This window comes from Schistocerca americana, chromosome 4 (assembly GCF_021461395.2).
Source record: "Schistocerca americana isolate TAMUIC-IGC-003095 chromosome 4, iqSchAmer2.1, whole genome shotgun sequence".
In the NCBI taxonomy this organism is placed as follows: Eukaryota; Metazoa; Arthropoda; class Insecta; order Orthoptera; family Acrididae; genus Schistocerca; species Schistocerca americana.
Window position 1 is genome coordinate 407952632 of NC_060122.1, and position 24027 is coordinate 407976658.

Below are 24027 nucleotides of genomic sequence, written 5' to 3' on the forward strand. Positions count from 1 at the left end.
GCTTGAAACTACACAGCGCCTTCAGTGCAGTGTCGGTCCTGAAAACCCATTTGTATACAGGAATATCAAAGTATTCGAATCGATGCGTGAAGAGGGTCTTACAGTTAACTTCGATTGGGTGAAGTCACATTGCGCAATCACTGGTAGTGTGGCTGTTGGGCCCTTAGACGAAGAAGGGCGCAGCGTCTGGACTGCAGTCCCAAGTACGTCTTACTGATAGCCTATGTACTACATAGAGGTATGATAGAAGACTGGCAGTGAGAAAGGGACGAAAAAGGCTTCAAGTCGCAATAATTCACCTGTCGGTCTCCTACTCCACGAAATCCCATACACATTCATTATCTGGGTATCCCAATTTTTTTTAATTGCACGATTCACGCTGATATTTCAGCAAACATCTTCACGTGCTTGACATCGTAGACACACTTTTCTGCTCTTGTGGAGAACAAGACGCAGACCACCTTTCTTTTTGGATAGCCCAGACTACAACAGAGTATTATAATCCCGTCACGAGACCTTCTGAAGTTTGGTCATCTTTATGGCTTTGTTAGCAATGAAGACACGGACTCTCAACATGTACAGATTTTTTTGTTGCTGGACTTGCCGCAACAAACGCAAACGTATCGCAGGCAATGAACTGTACGAAAATATTCTATAACGCGTTGATACAAACAGTGTACTGTATCTGTGTATTTGTAACTAGTATGTTCTGTCTGCAATGTGTTCATGTGTGTGTGTGTGTGTGTGTGTGTGTGTGTGTGTGTGTGTGTACATGTTGCACACGTGTTCGTATGTCGGTATAAAACAAAAATCGAGTGTCTAGTGTAGAGATTTGTTTGGAAACTTGTGCGCGAGTTTGTGTTCGTTCACGAGTTCGTGTGCGTGCGCAAACAAATAAACAGTCTAACAGTAATGGCCTATTAATATCCATATATTAAGTAAAAATATTTAAAGTAAAAAAACTTTTAATGCCTAGACTGCAAGTTTCCTATTTCAATTAACGTGCGATTAACTAGTTTCGATTGCTGTCTACAACCATCTTCAGCTCGTTCAAAGGGTAAAGAAAGGCTGAATATGAACTGAAAAGCATCATTAGCTGTAGTCATGCAATAACACCCATTCGTACACACCAAAACAGTAACAATACGTGGTTTTAAAACATCACCGTGAGCAAGCCAGCTTGTAGATCGTAATCTCCAGTAATAAAGGAAAATGACCATTTGCGCGAGTAAAAGTTGCGTTAATAGCTCTATCTGTGCAACAGTATAGCGGGAATTGCAATGAGGACAGTGTACACAACGGTTCCAAAAACTGTCAGCTGATCCGTATCCTGGCTTACAAAAGAATGATCCTGTTTGGCGTATGAAATAGTCATTTTTATAAAATGTGCAGAGCTTTAAGGATAAACGGAAAATGCAGTAAGCCCACCAGGTTGACGAACTGACTGTTTAGTTACGACGTGTATTGCAGATACTCTATGCGATTAAAAGTATCCGGACACCTGGCTGAAAACGGCTTACAAATTCTTGGCGCTCTACATCGGTAATGCTGGAATTCAATACGGCACTGGTCCACCATTAGCCTTGATGACAGCTTCCACTCTCGCAGGCATGCGTTCAATCAGGTGCTGGAAGTTCCACAAAATTTTGGCGAACTGCCGGATGTTTACAACTTCCTGCCACAATATTTCGGCGCAGAGTCTTCTGGCCATCTTCAGGCGATACTGGCGAAAACTCCGTGAGCTCTGATATTTAAGGGCTCTCCGCCAGATGCGTGGTGGATTCACTTTAAATCTCACAGGTGCTGGAAGGTTTCTTGGGGAATGGCAGCCAATTCTTCGCGCAGTTCTGCACTGAGGAGAGGAAACGACGTCGGTCGGTGAGGCCTGGCACGAAGTCGGCGTTCCAAAACATGCCAAAGGTCCTCTGTAGGATTTACGACAGAACTCTGTGCAGACCGGTCTATTACAGAGATGTTATTGTCGTGTAACCACTCCGCCACAGGCCGTACATTATACATAAGTGCTCGATCGTGTTGAAAGATGAAATCGCCATCCCCGAATTGCTCTTCAACAGTCAGGAAGGTACTTAAAACACCAATGTAGGTCTGTGCTGTGATAGGGCCAAGAAACAACAAGCCCCCTCCATGAAATACACGGCAACACCATAACAACACCGCCTCCGAATTTTACTGTTGGCACTACACATGCTGGTAGATGACGTTCATCGGGAATTCGCCTCACCCATACCGTTCCATCGGATCGCCACATTGCCTAACGTGATTTGTTACTCCACATAACGTTTTTCCCACTGTTAAGTCGTTCAATTTTTACGCTCTTTACACCACGTGATGCAATGTTTGGCATTTACCGGCGTGATGTGTGGCTTATGAGCAGCCGCTCGACCATGAAATCCAAGTTTTCTCACCTCCTGCCTAACTGTCATAGTATTTGCAGCGGGCCTGATGCAGTTTGGAATTGATGTGTGATGGTCTGGATAAATGTCTGCCTATTACACATTACGACCTTCTACAACAGTCGGCGGTCTCCGTCAGTCAACAGACGGGGTCGGCCTGTACGCTTTTGTTCTGTACGTGTCCCTTCACGTTTCCACTTCACTATCATATCAGCAACAGTTGTGCTAGGAATGTTTGGGAGTGTGTAAATCTCGCGTACAGACGTATGACACAACTGACACCCAATCACCTGACCACATGCGAAGTCCGTGAGTTCCGCGGAGCGCCCCATTCTTTTCTCTCACGATGTCTAATAACTACTGAGGTCGCTGATATGGAGTACCTGGCAGTAGGTGGCAGCACAATGCACCTAATACGAAAAACGTATGTTTTTGGGGGGTGTACGGATACTTCTGATCACTTAGCGTAGCTACCGCAACTAGGTATCCTACTTTAATTTAAATAACAACGTTGAGGTCTAGACATTAAAAGTTTTTTACTTGAAAAAATTTTATTTGATAAACCACATTAAAACCGCCATCCCCTCCCTGGCAATGTCAGGCTTCACTAATGTCCGTGTAATTTGTAGGATTGCTTCGTTAGTTACGCAAAATTCTTCTGACATTTTCAAGGATTGTCACAAAACACCCGCGTTCAAGAGCTATTCACTGCTTTTAAAAAGATATGTCCTGGCGTTTAAATAAACTATACTTAGCTCAACATCTTCGTAGAGAGGAAACTGACGAATGCTGAAAGTATAGTATGACATCACCCTTTTATGTGCTGCAATAACTGAAAATGAATATTTCGATATGTTGTATGGGACTTCCCACGTATGCTAAGTTAAATTTAGCTCCTCATAGTCGGGGTTCGCAGTCGTGTAGAAGTTTTTAAAGCGTTATATTCGCGGCTTACTACAGAAATTATTTACTTCACAATTGCAATTTCGGATTTGGGGCATTTCCTAGTAACACTGCAAAAGATTTTTATTCAGCACATGTCATACACACATGTCGCAGAATTTTAAAGTATGACATGTGCTGAAGCAAAATTTTTTGCAGTAGCTCTTAAAAATGGACGAAAGGCCGAAATTTCAATTGTGAAACAAATAACTTCTACAGTCAACGCCGTAAGTGATATCTTTTAAAAAAAATTAATTTAGGATCTTACGGACAAGTCAGTCCATTGTACAGCACAGGTAGCTCATTACGTACATGATTCCAGCAACACACGCCATAAAGTTCCCAAGGAGTGGATGTAGCTCTTTTAGGCTGCAGCACGAGCGGCGCTCGATGTGAAACCTTACAGCCTCTTGACTCGTGGAGAGGTGATGCGTCATTAACCGAGTAACAGAAAGAGCGAACCATAGCGGCATCAGTAAACGAAACACCGGATGACTCGCAAATGGACGTATTACCTCGTTAAAGGACATAAACTCCGCTTTAAACAAATCACTGCTGGTCTTTAGAGCGTTCCCAGAACGGAATGGCGCGGCGGCCCGTTGGAAACGGATAGGGACGGCGAGCGAGCGGCTAATAAGCCAATTTGTATGGCGTCCTGCGCGGCTGGCTACGTGAAGAACCCTTCAGGGGCGGCAAGGCGGCGGCGCCAGCCATTCCGACTTTGAACGGAGGAATGTGCGTGCTGCGTGCGCCTTCCTTTTCTCTAGCATTCAGCGACAAATTGGGGCCGCAGTAGAGTTCCAACTGATCGTGCGCCAATTTAGCCTCTGCTGCGTCTCAGTTCTTAACTGGATAGTTTGCCGCTACTTTACGGATTTGATTAGATATAAAGCACAGGTCTAACTTCGTAAAGCTTGTTACAGTTTCTGCAATTTACAGCTCGTCGAAATAGCTTTTTCAGATTTCTCGGAAGAAATCACGTCTGTCCTGCGTGTTACGAATGAGGTATATTTATTTGCTCTATATGAAAAGACGCTTATTGCAAATGACACATCTTAGGAAGCATTATTAATCAGATAATTAACAACTACACAAGCTGCTGTGGTGCAGTGGTCTCTTCCTAAACATCGGCTCCTCTGAAGCGACCTATAAGGCTCCGCAACTAACAAAAACTGTAAAAAAATTAGTTTCACTACACATGTCAACAGGAAGTGCAATTTTTTTGAACTGTTGTATACTGTAAAGATAATTCTGGTCTGGTTTTAAATAATAGATGATGAAAAGTCCTTTCGTCAAAACTTTCGTGCTGTATTCTCTCTTTAGAACTGCTCTCATTAATAAACGGTCACAATGCCCATATAGTACTAGGGACAGAAAGTTTGCTGAAACCAGACGTAAACAGTAATGAAATCCTAAACTCAGATTGGAATGTATACCGCAGAGACAGGCTGGACAGTGAAGGGGGGGGGCGTGTTTATAGCGATAAGAAGTGCAATAGTATCGAAGGAAACTGACGGAGATCCGAAATGTGAAATGATTTGGGTGAAGGTCACGGTTAAAGCAGGCTCAGACATGGTAAATGGATGTCTCTATAGGCCCCCTGGCTGAGCAGCTGTTGTGGCTGAGCACCTGAAGGATAATTTGGAAAATATTTCGAGTAGATTTCCCCATCATGTTATAGTTCTGGATGGAGATTTTAATTTGCCGGATATAGACTGGGAGACTCAGACGTTCATAACGGGTGGCAGGGACAAAGAATCCAGTGAAATTTTTTTAAGTGCTTCATCTGAAAACTACCTTGCGCAGTTAAACAGAGAACCGACTCGTGGCGATAACATATTAGACCTTCTGGTGACAAACAGACCGAACTATTTGAAACAGTTACCGCAGAACAGGGAATCAGCGATCATTAAGCGGTTACGGCATCGATGATTTCAGTCGTAAATAGAAATATTAAAAAAGGTAGGAAGATTTTTCTGTTTAGCAAAAGTGACAAAAAGCAGATTACAAAGTACCTGACGGCTCAACACAAAAGTTTTGTCTCAAGTACAAATAGTGTTGAGGATCAGTGGACCAAGTTCAAAACCATCGTACTATATGCGTTAGATAAGTATGTGCCAAGCAAGATCGTAAGAGGTAGAAAAGAGCCACCGTGGTACAACAACCGAGTTAGAAAACTGCTGCGAAAGCAAAGGGAACTTCACAGCAAACATAAACATAGCCAAAGCCTTGCAGACAAACAAAAATTACGCGAAGCGAAATGTAGTGTGAGGAGGGCTATGCGAGAGGCGTTCAATGAATTCGAAAGTAAAGTTCTATGTACTGACTTGGCAGAAAATCGTAAGAAATTTTAAACTTATGTCAAAGCGGTAGGTGGATCAAAACGAAATGTCCAGACACTCTGTGACCAAAATGGTACTGAAACTGAGGATGACAGACTAAAGGCCGAAATACTAAATGTCTTTTTCCAAAGGTGTTTCACAGAGGAAGACCGCATTGTAGTTCCTTCTCTAGATTGTCGCACAGATGACAAAATGGTAGATATCGAAGGAATTGAAATCGCTCAAAAGAGAAAAGGCTGCTGGACCTGATGGGATACAAGTTCGATTTTACACAGAGTACGCGAAGGAACTTGCCCCCCTTCTTGCAGCGGTGTACCGTAGGTCTCTAGGAGAGCGTAGCGTTCCAAAGGATTGGACAAGGGGACAGGTCATCCCCGTTTTCAAGAAGGGACGTCGAACAGATGTGCAGAACTATAGACCTATATTTCTAACGTCGATCAGTTGTAGAATTTTGGAACACGTATTATGTTCGAGTATAACAACTTTTCTGGAGACTAGAAATCTACTCTGTAGGAATCAGCATGGGTTTCGAAAAAGACGGTCGTGTGAAACCCAGCTCGCGCTATTCGTCCACGAGACTCAGAGGGCCATAGACACGGGTTCACAGGTAGACGCCGTGTTTCTTCACTTCCGCAAGGCGTTCGATACAGTTCCCCACAGTCGTTTGATGAACAAAGTAAGAGCATATGGACTACCAGACCAATTGTGTGATTGGATTGAGGAGTTCCTAGATAACAGAACGCATCATGTCATTCTCAATGGAGAGAAGTCTTCCGAAGTAAGAGTGATTTCAGGTGTGCCGCACGGGAGTGTCATAGGACCGTTGCTATTCACAATATACATAAATGACCTGGTGGATGACATCGGAAGTTCACTGAGGCTTTTTGCAGATGATGCTGTGGTGTATCGAGAGGTTGTAACAATGGAAAATTGTATTGAAATGCAAGAGGATCTGAAGCGAATTGACGCATGGTGCAGGGAATGGCAATTGAATCTCAATGTAGACAAGTGTAATGTGCTGCGAATACATAGAAAGATAGATCCCTTATCATTTAGCTACAAAACAGCAGGTCAGCAACTGGAAGCAATTAATTCCATAAATTATCTGGGAGTACGCATTAGGAGTGATTTGAAATGGAATGATCATATAAAGTTGATCGTCGATAAAGCAGATGCCAGACTGAGATTCATTGGAAGACTCCTAAGGAAATGCAATCCGAAAACAAAGGAAGTAGGTTACAGTACGCTTGTTCGCCCACTGCTTGAATACTGCTCAGCAGTGTGGGATCCGTACCAGATAGGGTTGATAGAAGATATACAGAAGATCCAACGGAGAGCAGCGCGCTTCGTTACAGGATCATTTAGTAATCACGAAAGCGTAACGGAAATGATAGATAAACTCCAGTGGAAGACTCTGCAGGAGAGACGCTCAGTAGCTCGGTACGGGCTTTTGTTAAAGTTTCGAGAACATACCTTCACCGAGGAGTCAAGCAGTATATTGCTCCCTCCTACGTATACCTCGCGAAGAGACCATGAGGATAAAATCAGAGAGATTAGAGCCCACACAGAAGCACACCGACAATCCTTCTTTCCACGGACAATACGAGGCTGGAATAGAAGGGAGAACCGATAGAGGTACTCAGGGTACCCTCCGCCACACACCGTCAGGTGGCTTGCGGAGTATGGATGTAGATGTAGATGTAGTTATACACATTTGCTGCCAAGTCCGTCCTAGCAAATATTTTCGGAAATCAGTCAGCGAAAATAAATTCGTAAGGGATAGAAGCTGAACTACTGAGCTAAAATTTGAAGCAAAACCAGAAGTTAAACCCAGGTATGCTGCTTAATGGGCAGATATGCTATCCTCTACACCACCTTTTTTTTCTGACCTTTGCCTTTCGCGGGCAAGCGCTTTACCGACTTCTTTTTTAAATTTTTTTGCAGCCTATAAGAAAACAAATAAAAACCTCTTTTGTATGAAAATAAAAGACGACGTTCTTCATAAAATAACACAATATCCTCTGAAAACGGAAAACATAAAAGATAGCTATATTTCCGCAGTGGCCTTCTTTTTTTATTCTTTTTTATTTTTTTTGTTAACATTAATGAGTATACAGTCTCACCATCAGCAGCAACCTTTTTTTTTTTTTTTTTTTTTGGGATTGCAGGAGAAAGGAAACAAATAGGCTGCAGATAGAGAGCTATGTGTGAAAAGGATAAACATGTGTAAGTAGAAAAAAAAACTTAGAAGAGGAGGAGAAAAGAGAAGTGAAATAAAATAGGAATACTTTTCGCACCATGCTCCACTTTGGCGCGCCATCAGAACAAAATGCATTCTATCATTGACCATTGAAGGGGAACGTGGGGTCGTGGGATCGTCTAGTCTTGGCTGGCACGGTTCGTTGAGTTTCCAGCTTTGAGGCGGGTTAGTGAAAATACTCTGTAAATAGTTCGCGAAAGTGGCCCCATAGTGTCCATGTCGGCGAAGGGTATGGTGATGTACTTGGAGGCGTGTCCAAAAGTCCGCCGGACCGACGATGTCGTCTCGGAAGAGGTAGTTGACAGCCATGCCACTGATCCATGTGATGGCGTGCCACTTAGCCGATGGAAAGTAGGTCGTGTCGGAATATATCATCATGGTAGGAGAAACGTGATGTGGTGGTACTCGGAGGTAGAAAGCCACAATCTTCTGTACGAGGGTCCAGACAGCTGCTGCTGGCCCACACTCAAAGCGTTGTAAATCTGTATCTTCGACATTGCACTTGAGGCACAGGGGTGAGTCCACCAGTGCGATGCGATGCAGTTTCTGTCTTGTAGTATGCTTTCCGTTGACGAGAAGGTACCACATAGAGGTGGTGTCAGTGATGTGATATGGTTGGTGGATCATTTGTCAAACTGTAGGCCATGAAACCTGGGGGTGACGTGTTTCGACGGGGTTGCGGGGTGGAGACTTTCGGAGAAGGCGGTAGATGTCGCGGGTGGTAGTCTGCTTGGTCCTGGGGAGCTCGGTGCATATGTAGCTGTACTCCAAAAAGAAACGGCCGATATGTGACATCGGAGGTGGGATGTGTGCCAAAGACGTCGGTGGGCGTCTCGAAACAGGTGCGAGCTCGGTGGTCAACATTCCAGTAAAACTAGCATTTTGGTTTTCCATAACCGGAGCATAGTATTGGTGTAAAGTGCCGTAGTCCTGGCTCTCACATTAACCAGATCGAGGCCACCATCCCGTTTCGGTAAGGTGAGAGCTTCATACTGGACTTTGAAGATGCGTCCAGAACAAATCAAATAGCCGAAAGCCGCCTGTAATCTGGCCGCCGTTGTCGAAGTGATGGGCAGAATCTGCGCTATATGGGGTATCCGGGCTGCCAGATGGGTATTGACGAAGGTGACTCTCTGGCACATATTCAGCGGGCGTAGTATGTGATTTTGTACGTTGGCCCAGATGCGTTGCAGCAGCGCCCGAAAATTTATCGCTGAGGTGCGGCGAATGTCTCGCGTGTACACCAACGCGAGACAGCGAAGGGTGTCCACCAGCTGAAATGGGACTACGCTGTCTGCGGGAAGGCCGCGGCCGATCTTCATGGCGCATGATTTTGCCACGTTCATAGCGCTCCCTGCCCCTGCACTGTAACGGGTAATCCACTGCATCGCAGCTTGTACGTCGGCCGCTGAACGTACGACGAGGGCCAAGTCGTCCGCGTAAGCTCGGCAGCGAAACATATGATCCCGGAGTGGAATACCTGTCAAACGTCGCCGTAATCCGCAAATGACTGGTTCCATCGCAATGGCATAAAGCACCGTCGACAAAGGGCAACCCTGCCGTACTGAGCGTTCAATCCGTATAGGTTCTGTAAGTCTGCCGTTGACGAGAAGTCTGGACGTTGCTCCACGAAGGAGCCGCATAATCACTTGCGTGAACGTCGGGCGAATTGCCATTCGGTCCATCACTGCGTTGAGGAATGCATGATTGACGCGGTCAAACGCTTGTTTGAAGTCGATGGAGATTAAAGCACCTGGCAGTCGCGAGTGTGTTGCCACAGCGATCACATCTCGATATTCACTGAGGGCTGTCTTTATATTACGATCGCCGCCTAAAGATGTTTGTTCGTGGGAAACAATGTCTCGTAAGACATGTTTGAGCCGCACTGCTAGAAGGCGTGTGAAAATCTTGAAGTCAGAATTGAGTAACATGATCGGCCGATAACTGTCGAGTCGTGTTCCTCCTCCGGGTTTCGGGACTGGTACAAGTAAGCCTTCCATGAACATTGGTGGTGGGTTCGCCACGCCGGACAAAAGTTCCCAGTACATGTCCCTCCATCGTGGCATCATCAAATCTTGGAAGGTTCTGTAAAATTCGAGAGGTAAACCATCCGGGCCGGGAGATCGATTCAGAGACCCTTTGGCCACAGCGTCCTGGACGTCGTCGGTGGTCACTTCAGAAGTCAGGAGGGTTGCAGCTGCTGCGTTTAGAGAACCAAGTGTCTCCTGGCCAACCTCAGCAATGGCCTCTGCACCGGCAGGTATTTCTTGATAGAAAAGTCGATATTGCGTTGTGAATGCATCCGCAGTGGTAGCTTGCGAAGTCAGCCGTCGACCATCAGGTAAGTCTAAAGTTGTCATTAAAGCCTGTCGGCGTCGACGAACATTTTGAATAATATGATGCATAGAAGGTTCTTCACAGTTAATCCTATCTTGGCTGCGTGCTCGTACAATAGCTCCCTCTAGACGGCATCTGGTCAAGGTTAAAATCTTTGCCTTACTGCGTTGAGCTTCTTTTAGACGATCCGGGGATGGAGGTTGATCCATAAGTTCACGTAGAGCGCTATAGTAGAAATCAGTTGTATGGTGATTCCACCTGGCTTTGGCTCTGCCATAGTGTGTCAATGTGCGTCGGATGGCCAGTTTGGCGCACAGCAACAACCACTGCAGTGTGGTCTCGTAACGCATAATGCGTTGAACACAGGTGTGCCACGTGTCGGCGACCTGTTGTCGACATTCAGGGTCCCGCAGTAGCGCGACATTGAGTTTCCAAGGTCCTGCACTGCGCCATATAGATTGTCGACGTAGGTTCATGGTACAGATGTACATGTCATGATCCGAAAAGGCAGGCGGCCAACGTTCCGCGTCGAGGAGAGCTGATTTTAGAGCGTTAGGGATGTATATTCTATCAAGTCGGCTGGCTCGTGATGTGGGTATACCTCGGGCGGTGGCCGTGTACCACTCGCCAAGTGTCGAGTAGACGAAGACGGCAGACGAGGAAGCGAAGTTCCGGACATGTGGTGAAGTGGGGGTATTGGTCTGTGCGCTCGAGAACACAGTTGAAATCTCCACCTACGATGAGATGATCGTATCGGCCGAGGAATAAAGGCGTGATATCTTCTGCGTAGAACTGGGAGCGATCCCTCCGTTTATTAGTGCCCGATGTGGCGTAGAGATTTATGATTTTGAGTCCTTCAACTGTTATGGCCACCCTTCGCGCTGTTGGGAGGTATGCGACATCGGAAACTGCAATCCCTTCTCGGAGGAGGATGGCTTCGCCTGTGTGTTCCATAGCTGCAGGGGTGGCGTACGTCTCATATTCATAACACCCAGACCAAGTTGCTGTCCTCAGTTCTTGTAACAGGGCGATGTCGATGTCCGCTGCTCTTAGCGTGTCACGGAGCAGTTGAAGTTTAGCGTGGGAGCCGATATTATTAGTATTGATGGTAGCTATTCGGTACGCCTGATGGGAGATCCGTGCTGCCGATAGGTTCGTAGCTGGTGAAGATTGTTGTGGTGGATGCTGGAAGTCCATAGAAGTCGCAGGAGTCGCCGTAGAAACTTCCCCCATTTTAGTGTTGGTCTAACGGAGAAACAGATCTCATGTCAGCATCAGATGGAGGTGGGAAATCCGTGCCATCCGCCCATGAAAAGTGTCCGACAGGTTTGACATCTGGTTTGATTTTTGCCTTGGTTCAGGACTGTAAGCGTATCACCAAGTTTCATCACCTGTGATAATTTTCGAATTTCGGGATTCTTCCTGCGAAGCACGGCATGCTTCCACGTGACAGCAATCAGTAGTCGTGGCACAAATTGGCAACCACCCTTTTCATTCCCAAATCTTCTATCAAAATTCGCTGCCCTGAAGTACAAGTCACTCGCAACAGCTCCACAGTTTCTTCAATTGCCCGTCGTCAGTCTTCGTTTTCAACATGTTCATGTGTTCGGGCCGTGGGAGGGCGACCAGAACGAAGTTTGTCATCAACTGACATTTTACAGTTTTTGAAACGGGAAAACCACTCAAACACTTGAGTTTTACTCATAGCATCGTCCTTGATCTCCGTTTATAGCATTTCAAGAGTTTCCGCTCCTCTTTTTTCGAGAAAAAAATCAGAATTTCACCACCGCACGAAAATCAGCCAACGCAAAAACAACTATAAAAAAAGCAGTTGTCACTATAAATTCTGCCGCAACTAGTCCTGACCTCCTTCTGTACTCGGCTGTACTCGGCTTGCTGACTCTGGAATGTTCGCTCTACGCCAGTGGCCGCCAAACGTTTTTGGTCAAGAGCCAATACCGACGCCGCACAGTGAAACCTGTGGTCGCACACCAAATATTTTAAGTGAAAAAGGACACAGTACTTAGGACCTAAAGGCATTTTTCGTGAAGGCTTGCATAGTGACCAAGTTCCCGTACCTAAGTGGGTAATATGGCGAGTGCCATCGCAACAAGGTCCCCTGTTTGTTTTTTTGATGCCTGGGAACATTGTCTAGGCGACTACACACCCTGCTACCTGAGACAATACCAAGAGGCTGCACCAAACCGTTTTCAATACGACTTTCATAGTTGGTCAAACATAATATAAGAGAGACAGTTTTCAATAAGATAACTTTATTATTTCAAAATCGTCACGAAGGGATAAAATGGTGAATGAAACCTATACACGTAAAAACGTTTAGATGTCAGGTTCATCTGTTTATATTATGCATCTTTTGGATTTAACGAAGTGTTACCGGGGTAAATAACATTGCCATTTTTCCCAGCGAGTTGTGTAGCCACGTTTCCCTATCGGACGCCACGTCAGCATGAGTGATCCAGAGAAGAAACTATCGAACAGAAAAATATAGCAAGAGGCTACATATTTTGCTGAAATAGTAAAAAAAAAATATTGCTTTCCATACAAGTAACATAACAATAGTAACATAAATGATTTACCTTCCATCAGAGAACACAAAATCAATAAAGTTTTTTCTGATAAATAACGGAACAAGCTTCCTCAGTCACTCTCACTGACAACAGTGACGATATACAGGGTGGTCTATTGATAGTGACCGGGCCAATCTCACGAAATAAGCATCAAACGAAAAACCTACAAAGAACGAAACTCGTCTACCTCGAAGGGGGAAACCAGATGGCGCTATGGTTGGCCCGCTAGATGGCGCTGCCATAGGTCAAACGGGTATCAACTGCGTTTTTTTAAATAGAAAACCTCATTTTTTATTACATACTCGTGTAGTACGTAAAGAAATATGAATGTTTTGTTGGACCACTTTTTTCGCTTTGTGATAGATGGCGCTGTAATAGTCACAAACGTATAAGTACGTGGTATCACGTAACATTCCGCGAGTCTGGACCGTATTTGATGTGACTTCTGAAATTTTCCCGGCGTATTTCTTCTTCACTGACACTGTCGATTCCGCTGTGATTGTATAATTTTAATAATAAGGACTCCAATTTTTATCCAGCTGAAAGCCGGTGTCGCGATTTATAAGATTATTGGCAAGACGTATTTCCACTGATTCTTTGATTACGGAATCCCAAAAACCGGAAACCGGGGCTAAAATTTTTGTTCCATTGTATTCCATTGAATGTCCCAATGAAATACAGTGCTCTGCTACAGCCGATTTTGACGGTTGCCGCAGACGGGTGTATCTTTCATGTTCTATACATCGTTCATGGACAGTTCTTGTCGTCTGTTATTAAAATTATACAATCACAGCGGAATCGACAGTGTCATTCGATACTCAATGACTAGATGAACCTTTATTTTCACCACCGAGGGCAGCACGTACAACTCGGCTATGCTGCGCATGTCAAAACCTGACGCATGCGCTGTAGGATGCCAGTACATTTCGCATGCGCGAGATTCGGCATAAATACCGCTACTGCACCTGGGCTCTTCAGTAGTTGTGTACTCACCTGATGATGGCCGGACGTCCCTGGGCCGAAATATCGTGGCAGAATGACGACGGGATCCGGCTGCATACCCGGAAATTATTAGAAGATGGACCGTATTTGTTTCGTGATACATTACCCGTGTTAAAATGGACCGTTTACCATTTGCGGAAAAGGTGGATATCGTGTTGATGTATGGCTATTGTGATCAAAATGCCCAACGGGCGTGTGCTATGTATGCTGCTCGGTATCCTGGATGACATCAACCAAGTGTCCGGACCGTTCGCCGGATAGTTACGTTGTTTAAGGAAACAGGAAGTGTTAAACCACATGTGAAACGTCCACCACGACCTGCAACAAATGATGATGTCCAAGTAGGTGTTCTAGCTGCTGTCGCGGCTAATCTGCACATCAGTAGCACACAAATTGTGCGAGAATCGGGAATCTCAAAAATGTCGGTGTTGAGAATGCTACATCAACATCGATTGCAAAAAAATGATTTAAACGGCTCTGAGCACTATGAGACTTAACATCTATGGTCATCAGTCCCCTAGAACTTGGAACTACTTAAACCTAACCAACCTAAGGACAGCACACAACACCCAGTCATCACGAGGCAGAGAAAATCCCTGACCCCGCCGGGAATCGAACCCGGGAACCCGGGCGTGGGAAGCGAGAACGCTACCGCACGACCACGAGCTGCGGACCAACATAGATTGCACACGTACCATATTCTATGCACCAGGAATTGCATGGCGACGACTCTGAACGTCGTGTACATTTCTGCCACTGGGCACAAGAGAAATTACGGGACGATGACAGATTTTTTGCACTCGTTCTATTTAGCGAAGAAGCGTCATTCACCAACAGCGGTAATGTAAACCGCCATAATATGCACTATTGGGTAACAGAAAATCCACGATGGCTGCGACAAGTGGAACATCAGCGACCTTGGCGGGTTAATGTATGGTGCGGCATTATGGGAAGAAGGATAATTGGCGTCCATTTTATCGATGGCAATCTAAATGGTGCAGTGTATGCTGAATTCCTACGTAGTGATCTACCGACGTTACTACAAAATGTTTCACTGCATGACAAAATGGCGATGTACTTCCAGCATGATTGATGTTCGGCACATAACTCGCGTGCGGTTGAAGCGTTATTGAATAGCATATTTCGTGACAGGTGGATTGGTCGTCGAAGCACCATACCATGGCCCGCATGTTCACAGGATCTGACGTCCCCGGATTTCTTTTTGTGGGGAAAGTTGAAGGATATTTGCTACCGTGATCCACCGACAACGCCTGACATGCGTCAGCGCATTGTCAATGCATGTGCGAACATTACGGAAGGCGAACTACTCGCTGTTGAGAGTATTACCAAATGCATTGAGGTTGAGGGACATCATTTTGAGCGTTTATTGCATTAATGTGGTACTTACAGGTAATCACGCTGTAACAGCATGCGTTTTCAGAAATGATAAGGCAAAAAAAAAAAGGTTCAAATGGTTCTGATCACTACGGGACTTAACATCTGAGGTCATCAGTGCCCTAGAACTTAGAACTACTTAAACGTAACGAACCTAAGGACATCACACAGATCCATGCCCGAGGCAAGATTCGAACCTGCGACCGTAGCTGTCGCGCTGTTCCAGACTGAGCTCGTAGAACCGCTCGGCCACACCGGCCGGCACAAATAGTAAGTTCACAAAGGTACATGTATTACATTGGAACAACCGAAATAAAATATTCAAACTTACCAACGTTCTGTATTTTAATTTAATAAACCTACCTCTTACCAACTATTCGTCTATAATCGGGAACCATATGTTGGTGACTATTACAGCGCCACCTATCACAAAGAGAAAAAAAGTAGTCCAACTAAAACATTCATATTTCTTTACGTACTACAGGAATATCTAATAAAAAATTGGGTTTCCTGTTTAAAAAAGCGCAGTTGATATCCGTTTGACCTATGGCAACGCCATTTAGCGGGCCAACCATAGCGCCATCTGGTTTCCCCCTTCAAGCTAGACAAGTTTCGTTCTTTGTAGTTTTTTCGTTTGATGGTTATTTCGTGAGGTATTTGACCAAGTCACGATCAATGGACCACCCTGTATATAAGATCTAGTGTTACCACTCCACGGAATCCAGCAGCACTATCAGCATTTTCATTATTAAACACAGTGATAAATGTTTGCTACATGTTTTCGATGTCATGTTTTTCAGCCCGAAGTTAATTTCATATTACTTGCTTCAAACCTGTAGCACATTTGAAGACGACTGTATCTGCAATGCGCAGTCACGAAACCGCGTCATTTCCGTTTTGACATTCGTGCTATAACAACTGATCGGTATTAGCTGCGCACGCTCATGAGCTGTCAGCATTAGAAGACAACAATAAAATATTCCCGCTCTCACGTCTACTAACCCTGCAGAGGCCGCACTTCTTCCCATTTTGCCTCCTGAGGTAAGGGGCAAGCTTGACTTAGGTCTCGGCCGAATTTACCAAAGTCAATTAAAATTTGAACGGCAACGGCTTGCCGCAGTGGATACACCGGTTCCCGTGAGGTCACCGAAGTTAAGCGCTGTCGGGCGTGGTCGGCATATGGCTGGGTGACCATCTAGACCGCCATGCGTTGTTGCCATTTTTCGGGGTCCACTCAGCCTCTTGATGCCAACTGAGGAGCTGCTCGACTGAATAGTAGCGGCTTTGGTCAAGACTACCATCATAACGACCGGGAGAGCGGTGTGCTGACCCCACGCCCCTCCTATCCGCATCCTCCTCGGAGGATGACACGGCGGTCAGATGGTCCCGGTAGGCCACTCGTCGCCTGAAGACGGAGTGCAATTAAAATTTGGCACATCTTAAAATATTACTGTCCCTGCAAGTATTGTTGGCTCTGAGCACTATGGGACTTAACATCTTAGGTCATCAGTCCCCTAGAATTTAGAATTACTTAAACCTAACTAACCTAAGGACATGACACAACACCCAGCCATCACGAGGCAGAGAAAATCCCTGACCCCGCCGGGAATCGAACCCGGGCGTGGGAAGCGAGAACGCTACCGCACGACCACGAGATGCGGGCAAGTATTGTTGTTTTGTTACTGAACTAGAGAAATACACTCTTCAGAAAGTTTTAACGTCAGTTGTTTCTGGATTCTGCTGTTACGTATTTGCTAGGACATGTTATTATGAAATGCGGCTGGGAAGCGTGGGCCGCACAAACATTTGATTAGCGCCGCATGCGGCACGCGGCCGCAGTTTGGCGACCACTGCTCTATACGTGCCTAGCGATAAAACGCCGTACTGCAAAAGCTCTGCCCACCAAATATTAGTTCGGTATCTTTTTGGACCCTCTCTTATTACTTGGCGTCAGCACTCACTGTTAATACGCTATGAGTACACTGTGAATTGAAAGGAACACAAACTTCCAGTGCCCGGACAAGAACTTTTCATCCTACTCCCGTGAGGTATATCACGTGGCATACAGCAGCCACTGTTAATACAAGCAGACACGGCTTTCTGCGCACTTGGCTGTAGATAACCAACGCTGCTATTGCTGCTGCTATACGCGGCGTCATTTCACTGCGGCGAGCCGCAGCGGTTCACGGCTGGCGCTGAGGCCGTCCGTTTGACGGCGCGCAGGTGATGTTTGGTTTCTGCTCCCTCCCTCCCTCCCCCGCTACCCTAGCCTTTCCGCACCCGCTGGCAGAGATCCGCTCGGCAGAGCACGGCGCGATGCGGCGCGCCCGCCGGGACCACAAATCCACAGCTGGTGCGCGCACCGGCGCTGGGCGATACCCGGCGCGCCATGAGCCGTCCCGGCTTAATGAAATTCCCAAATGATTTCGCATTCGAAATCGCGCTTGCGGAAACCGCCGAGCGCCTCCCCCGTGGAGCCATTTGGCCACCGAGTGCTGAAATAGGTGCTCCAGCAGAGAGCCGAGCCGCGGCCGTGCTGTTTGAGTGGCTGGCCCGGCCTGCGCCCGGATGAACGGCGATCGTACCCTGCCGTTGTCCCAGTTACTCCTCGTGGCCTCATTTCCATGGACTGCTCATTTTGACGGCTCAAGTAGCGTGTCCCGTAGACTTCATGTAAACCAGTCTCTCTTACTCCTTGAAAAAAGTACCTGACACAGCAGATCTGCCCTCTGACAGTAATAATAATGTTTGAATTAGCCCAATGAACAAATAAAGTTACTGATGAAATTACAATTTCCTTGAGACATATAAGTCACAATTTTAGCTGAAGAAACGAATTAAAATGTATGCCACGGCCGGAATTTGAACCCATATCTTCTGCGTGCTGCCCATTACACCACCATAGCTATTTACGTGTGCTAGGTATACTGCTAGTGTGGTGTAATGGGTACCACATCTGACTAATACACATGAGACTTGCGTTCAATCCCGTCTGTAGCACAAAAATTCATTTCTTCAGCTTCTGTCATCATCAAAGATAACGTTGAAACTCATATGTCTCAAGAAAATTTTAATTCCATCAACACTACCCTCCATTAGTTTGGAAACACCTATTGTGGTGTCACCGCCAGACACCACACTTGCTAGGGGTAGCCTTTACATCAGCCGCGGTCCGTTAGTATACGTCGGACCCGCGTGTCGCCACTGTCAGTGATTGCAGACCGAGCGCCGCCACACGGCAGGTCTCGAGAGACTTCCTAGCACTCGCCCCAGTTGTACAGCCGACTTTGCTAGCGATGGTTCACTGTGCAAAAACAGACATAACGTCTTATGGGATAACAGCAATCAGTGATTGTATAATGTTACATAAAATCCGTCTTGATTGCAAATTTTTTTTGTTTGAACTATAAATAAAAAAAAATTGCAATCGAGACGGATTTTAAGTAACATTACAAAATCACTGGTTGCTGTTATCCCATAAGACATTATGTCTGTTTTTGCACAGTGAAGAGCGACGTTCATCATTAATGGATTAAAGTGAAGTATCAAACTAATTACGTCCGCTTTCTGAATTCTAATTCCTTGTCATGTTCTAGACCTCACGTCAGTATAGTTCTTCCGTCCTCACGCCAGCCTGCGTGAGCTAAAACGCGTGCATTTCGGCCTGCACTAGTAACATGGTGTTGGCTCTCCTGCCAACACACCACCTAGTAATTATAGACAATGGAAAGGAAACACGGTTGTTTTCCAAATGTTTATTAACCTCAGATAATACACAGGAAGACGCAACAATTAAATTTTCGATTCCTCAAAATAGCCACAATTACATTCATCACTGCCTTGTACACCTTACGCATGCACTGCGTCAGTTTTGCCAGGGCTTCAGTTGGAATTAATCTCTATTCTTGCTGCAGGACCTCCCACAATTTTGACCTACTCATGATTTCCCGTTTTAGGATCCTCCTGTCCAATTCATCCCATAGCAGCTCGATTGGGTTACAATCAGGGGATTGGGGTGGCCATTCCATGTTTTTCAATATTTTATGAACATCTCGAGATTTCACATAGTTCTGACACAAGCGAGACGTATGTTTCGGGTCGTTGTCTTGCTGCAAGACAAACCCTTTCCCAACCAGACGCAAACCAGATGTCTTAGCATGTCGCTGGAGAATGACATGATAATACTTTTGGTTCAGTTTTCCAACTATTTTCACCAAATCTCCGACTTTATTCCCTCCAAAGGATCCCCATACCATCGCAGAGCCCCCTCCGTGCTTTACAGTTGAAATTACGCATTGAAGATTCAAGCGTTGATGGGGTAAACAGCGTACAAATTTACGGCGTTTACCTCCAAATATTTCGAACTTGAATTCATCAGTGAATAAGACTCTTTCCCAATCCCCGGCTGTCCAATGTTGGTGTGTCTTAGCCCACTGAAGCCTTTTCTTCTTGTTAACAGGGCGCAACAGTGGTTTCCTTGTTGCTACGTAACCTCGAAGGTTGTTGTCTGCCAGGCGTTGTCCCACTGTTGACTCACTCACCGGTGTATCCCTCGTTGCGTTTAGTTCAGCAGCCAATACAGGGACAGTTTTTAATCTGTTACGTTTACTTGTCACTACCAAATGCTTTTCCTGGGGTTCTGGTATTTTCCTGGGTGCTCCTGAGCGAGGACGATCTCCATAGGAGTCTGTTTCTCGATGCCGGTGTATGGTTTTGACAACTCCGCTGATGGAAACCATCGGTTTCTTTGCTATTTGTCGGACACCATTGCCTTCTTGGTGAAAAGTGATTATCATTACTCGTGATTCATAAGGAATCTGGCACTTTGGGGGCATTTTCAATTACTTTCGCGGCGTGTTGTACCTTTACGCAAACTCAACTTCAAGTGAACAGAAATGTGAACATCTTACCTCTACATAGAAATGCGGTCTACTCGCGCCACCTGGCGTGTTTAGTAGAACTGCTTGGAAAAGCAACATCGGTTTACATAAAACGGAGCAATACTAGTATGTTCCAATATGTATGTATATGTACAGTCATACTCAAAAGTATCCGAACGACCTGAATTGCATTTCGCCTGATTCGCATGCAACCGGCATAACGCAGCTGTCTAGCAGGTCCTCTAATCGCTCCTTGGTACAGTCCTTTGACTATTGAAAATGGTTCCAACAAGTCACCACTAGAAAACACCGCTCTGTATCGCAGTAACTCATGATGTAAACTAATACCACGATGCTACAAATATTAGGGAACACCTTATCACAGATAAGACTGTCCTTAAGGTTTGTAAGCTCACATTTATTACAATAAATGACATACATGAAATGTTACCACTCTCATTATTACGACAGATAGGTAATGCACGTGATAAGTTCGTCGTATTCATGATTTCCTCTTCAAAGTAACATACAGTACTTATTATTTAACACAAAATGATATTAAAAATATAAGTTATCCACGAGCAGCTAGTTGAGAATATGTATGAACTCCAAATGACACGACGAACCGTATCGTTCTGCATATGGATTCAAACCCAGGTCAGGCAGACTAAGCAAAGATTTCGTGACTGACGCAAACTAACAGTCATTCCTGATTAGGCATGCAGAGAGTGATATACCTCGATTATAGACAGTATCAGTTAGTAAATATCAACTTTAAATCACGCAAACATTTTTAACGGACGCGAATTCCTCCCCAGCATCTCTTGTCCCTGTTAACGAACTACGAGAGATGTTAAATATTGCTTCTTCACAAGTAACTTACTTGAAATGCCGTGAGGTAAAGCTTTGTGTTGGACAGGGATTCGAACGCAGAACCTAATCGGATTCCCTTGCCAGTACCTAGCTGTTTTAACTGAAATGACGAGAAGAAACATTAATTTTTTCCTTCCCAGGACTCCAACCCGGCACCTATCGCCGTTATATTCTAGAGAAAACGAACGTTAAATTTGGTTGGTTGCACCACCAGCGACATGTGAGCATGTTTGAACTAGAAATAATATGACGAAGAGTTCAGTGCTCACTGGGAATAGAGCCCCACACATATCATTGTTGACTACACACAAAGAGACGTCAGCTACCGAATTTTTCGCCACCAGCAGCTCGAAATAACATCTTGAACTTACAGTGATCTCACAAATAGTTCTGTGCCCCACTGCGAGTCAAAAACGTCAGATATCGTTAGTGTTGACAACGAGTGAAAACACATTAAAAATCAAAATTATTATCCACCAGCAGATAGGTGTTCTCATGCTAGAGCTTGATAATACATAATGAAATCTTTAGTGCCGACCAAGCGAGGTGGCGCAGTGGTAGCACACTGGACTCGCATTCGGGAGGACGACGGTTCAATCCCGTCTCCGGCCATCCTGATTTAGGTTTTCCGTGATTTCCCTAAATCACTTCAGGCAAATGCCGGGATGGTTCCTTTGAAAAGGCACGGCCGATTTCCTTCTCCATCCTTCCCTCACCCGAGCTTGCGCTCCGTCTCTAATGACCTCGTTGTCGACGGGACGTTAAACACTAATCTCCTCCTCCTCCTTTAGTGCCGGCCCAGGATTCGAACCCATTCACATGTAATATGTGGAGATGTTGAGGAATCTGCAGTTTTGAACAAACAACAAATTGTAGCCGAGCTATATTGCCACGAAGGGATCAAATTCCGCGTTAAGGGCGGTCTGAGTTGCATTCTCAGTTCAGAACCAATTTTATCGACATACAGAAGCTCAGATAAAAGATGGAATAAGTGTCCTGTGACCCTACATAGCGTTTGTTTCATCACTAGAAATAAATAACTAGTATAAGAAAGGTTACTGGTGATAGAGTTTCTACATGTCGCCACTCCAGACTTTATTGTGGTTCAACCTAACGTCTACTTGGCACAGGAGGAATATCATCTTTAATGTGAATTTCAGGCCACACTGCCATTATATCTTTTTCACTTGGTGTAGTCAGAAGAGAATGGACTCTTTCTCTCCCTATCTAAAATCACTGACAGAAGTGGGAATCGAACCCAGACCGTAGGTATAAGAAACTACCATCAGTCCAACAGACCACCAAACCCTCTTTTCTATTAATCATTTTTCTAGCGTAACGCCGTTGCGCCACAGTGGATGAGAATTCTGACACACAGGATCCCTGTAGTAAATTGCAGAATGTTCAGTAAATTCATTTACCTGGTTGACCGAATCACCATAAACTAGCTGCCTCGGCTACCCAGTGCATACATTCGACTTCTTTTACAATGGAATCATTCAGACCTTTACTTATAGTCCTGCAGAGAATCCACGAACACTCCATATCTGCGGAGCCCACGCCTTCGCGAAAGCTAATTCAGTGTTTTAACCACTGCAATACGGCTATCGGCTATGAATTAAGCGAATGATTGTGTGGGACCATAACATGGTTTTTATTTTATCAACGGTGGGACAATAGTGTAAATCAGTTCACTAAAAAGAAGCTTTTCTGTGTCAACTAGAAGCTCTTCTAAAAGGACTTGTAAGTGAAACAAGTTCATATAATACCTTCTTAACATTTATATGTCAGAAGTACAGTCCGAAGTGTACACATTTGAAACGTCCCCTTAGAAAAATTAATGAATTACTGTGCTCATAAATCTCTTACGTTATTTGATTTTCAAACAGCTGTGCAGAACTGAACGTACTCAGACATTTCTCTCTTTACTTATTGCGATCAACACTAAACTGACACACAATATTTTTAGCGCAACGCAATCTGACTTTCAATAATCCCTACAAAAGAATGGCCCTGACTAACAATAACCTATTCCTTTCATGAATCACTTACCGCACAAAAATCTTCATTTCTCGAACTGCTGCAATACAGCGAGCGCCAATACTGCCAGCTAAATAGAAGATTCTAACTACTGAAGGCACTAACTACTGATAGGCATACTTAGCAAATGAAATATTTTTATAGAGAACAAACAATGTATTTACGTTAATAGTGTTCAAAAGTCATAATATATATATATATATATCAGTTCATGACATCCAGTCTTACAAATTTATCCTCTCTGATGGACACTCGTCTAGATCATCCGCTCTCAAAACTCCGCCATCTCTCTCCCCACATCCACCGCTGCTGGCGGCTCACCTCCAACTGCGCAACGCTACGCGCTGTTCACATCCAACTGCCCAACACTAGAATAGCGACTATTCCAACAGGCGTTACCAAGATAAAAACCTAAACAGCCTACTTGCACATTTAGTTGTCTCCCCTCCGGTCTGACGTGTCGCTCTCTATAGGAACTTTTGGCAAATGTTACCCGGACGTTCAATACATCAACCTTTCACTCACACCAAGTTAAGCTCAGTCTTGCGTACAACAAAGTCACAATCTTTGTCGCTGTAGCATATAGTCTCCTGGTGAAAAAAAAGCACTCTCGGACGTAAATTCCTTCACTTAAAACGACCTGTCATAGCAGTAAGCCACAGAAATGTCATTTTGCCACGTTCTGAGTGAAATTAGGCGTACCAGTGTCATTGTGTCCTTACTTCGCTCTGTTGTACGGACGTCTATTCTTTTGCTGTCCGTCGCTTTCCAAACTGATTTGCTCCGGCAGGCGCACAGTGAGCGGGAGCGGCGTTCGGACGCAGAAAAGGGTTAAAAAGGCAGGAAATTGGCTCTAACCTGAAAGAGTTTCTGCGCGGCCAGCTATCGTCACGCGGAGGGCTGGACAATAAGGACACCGATCCGGCGTAATCCGATCGCCGTCGGCCGGCAGCG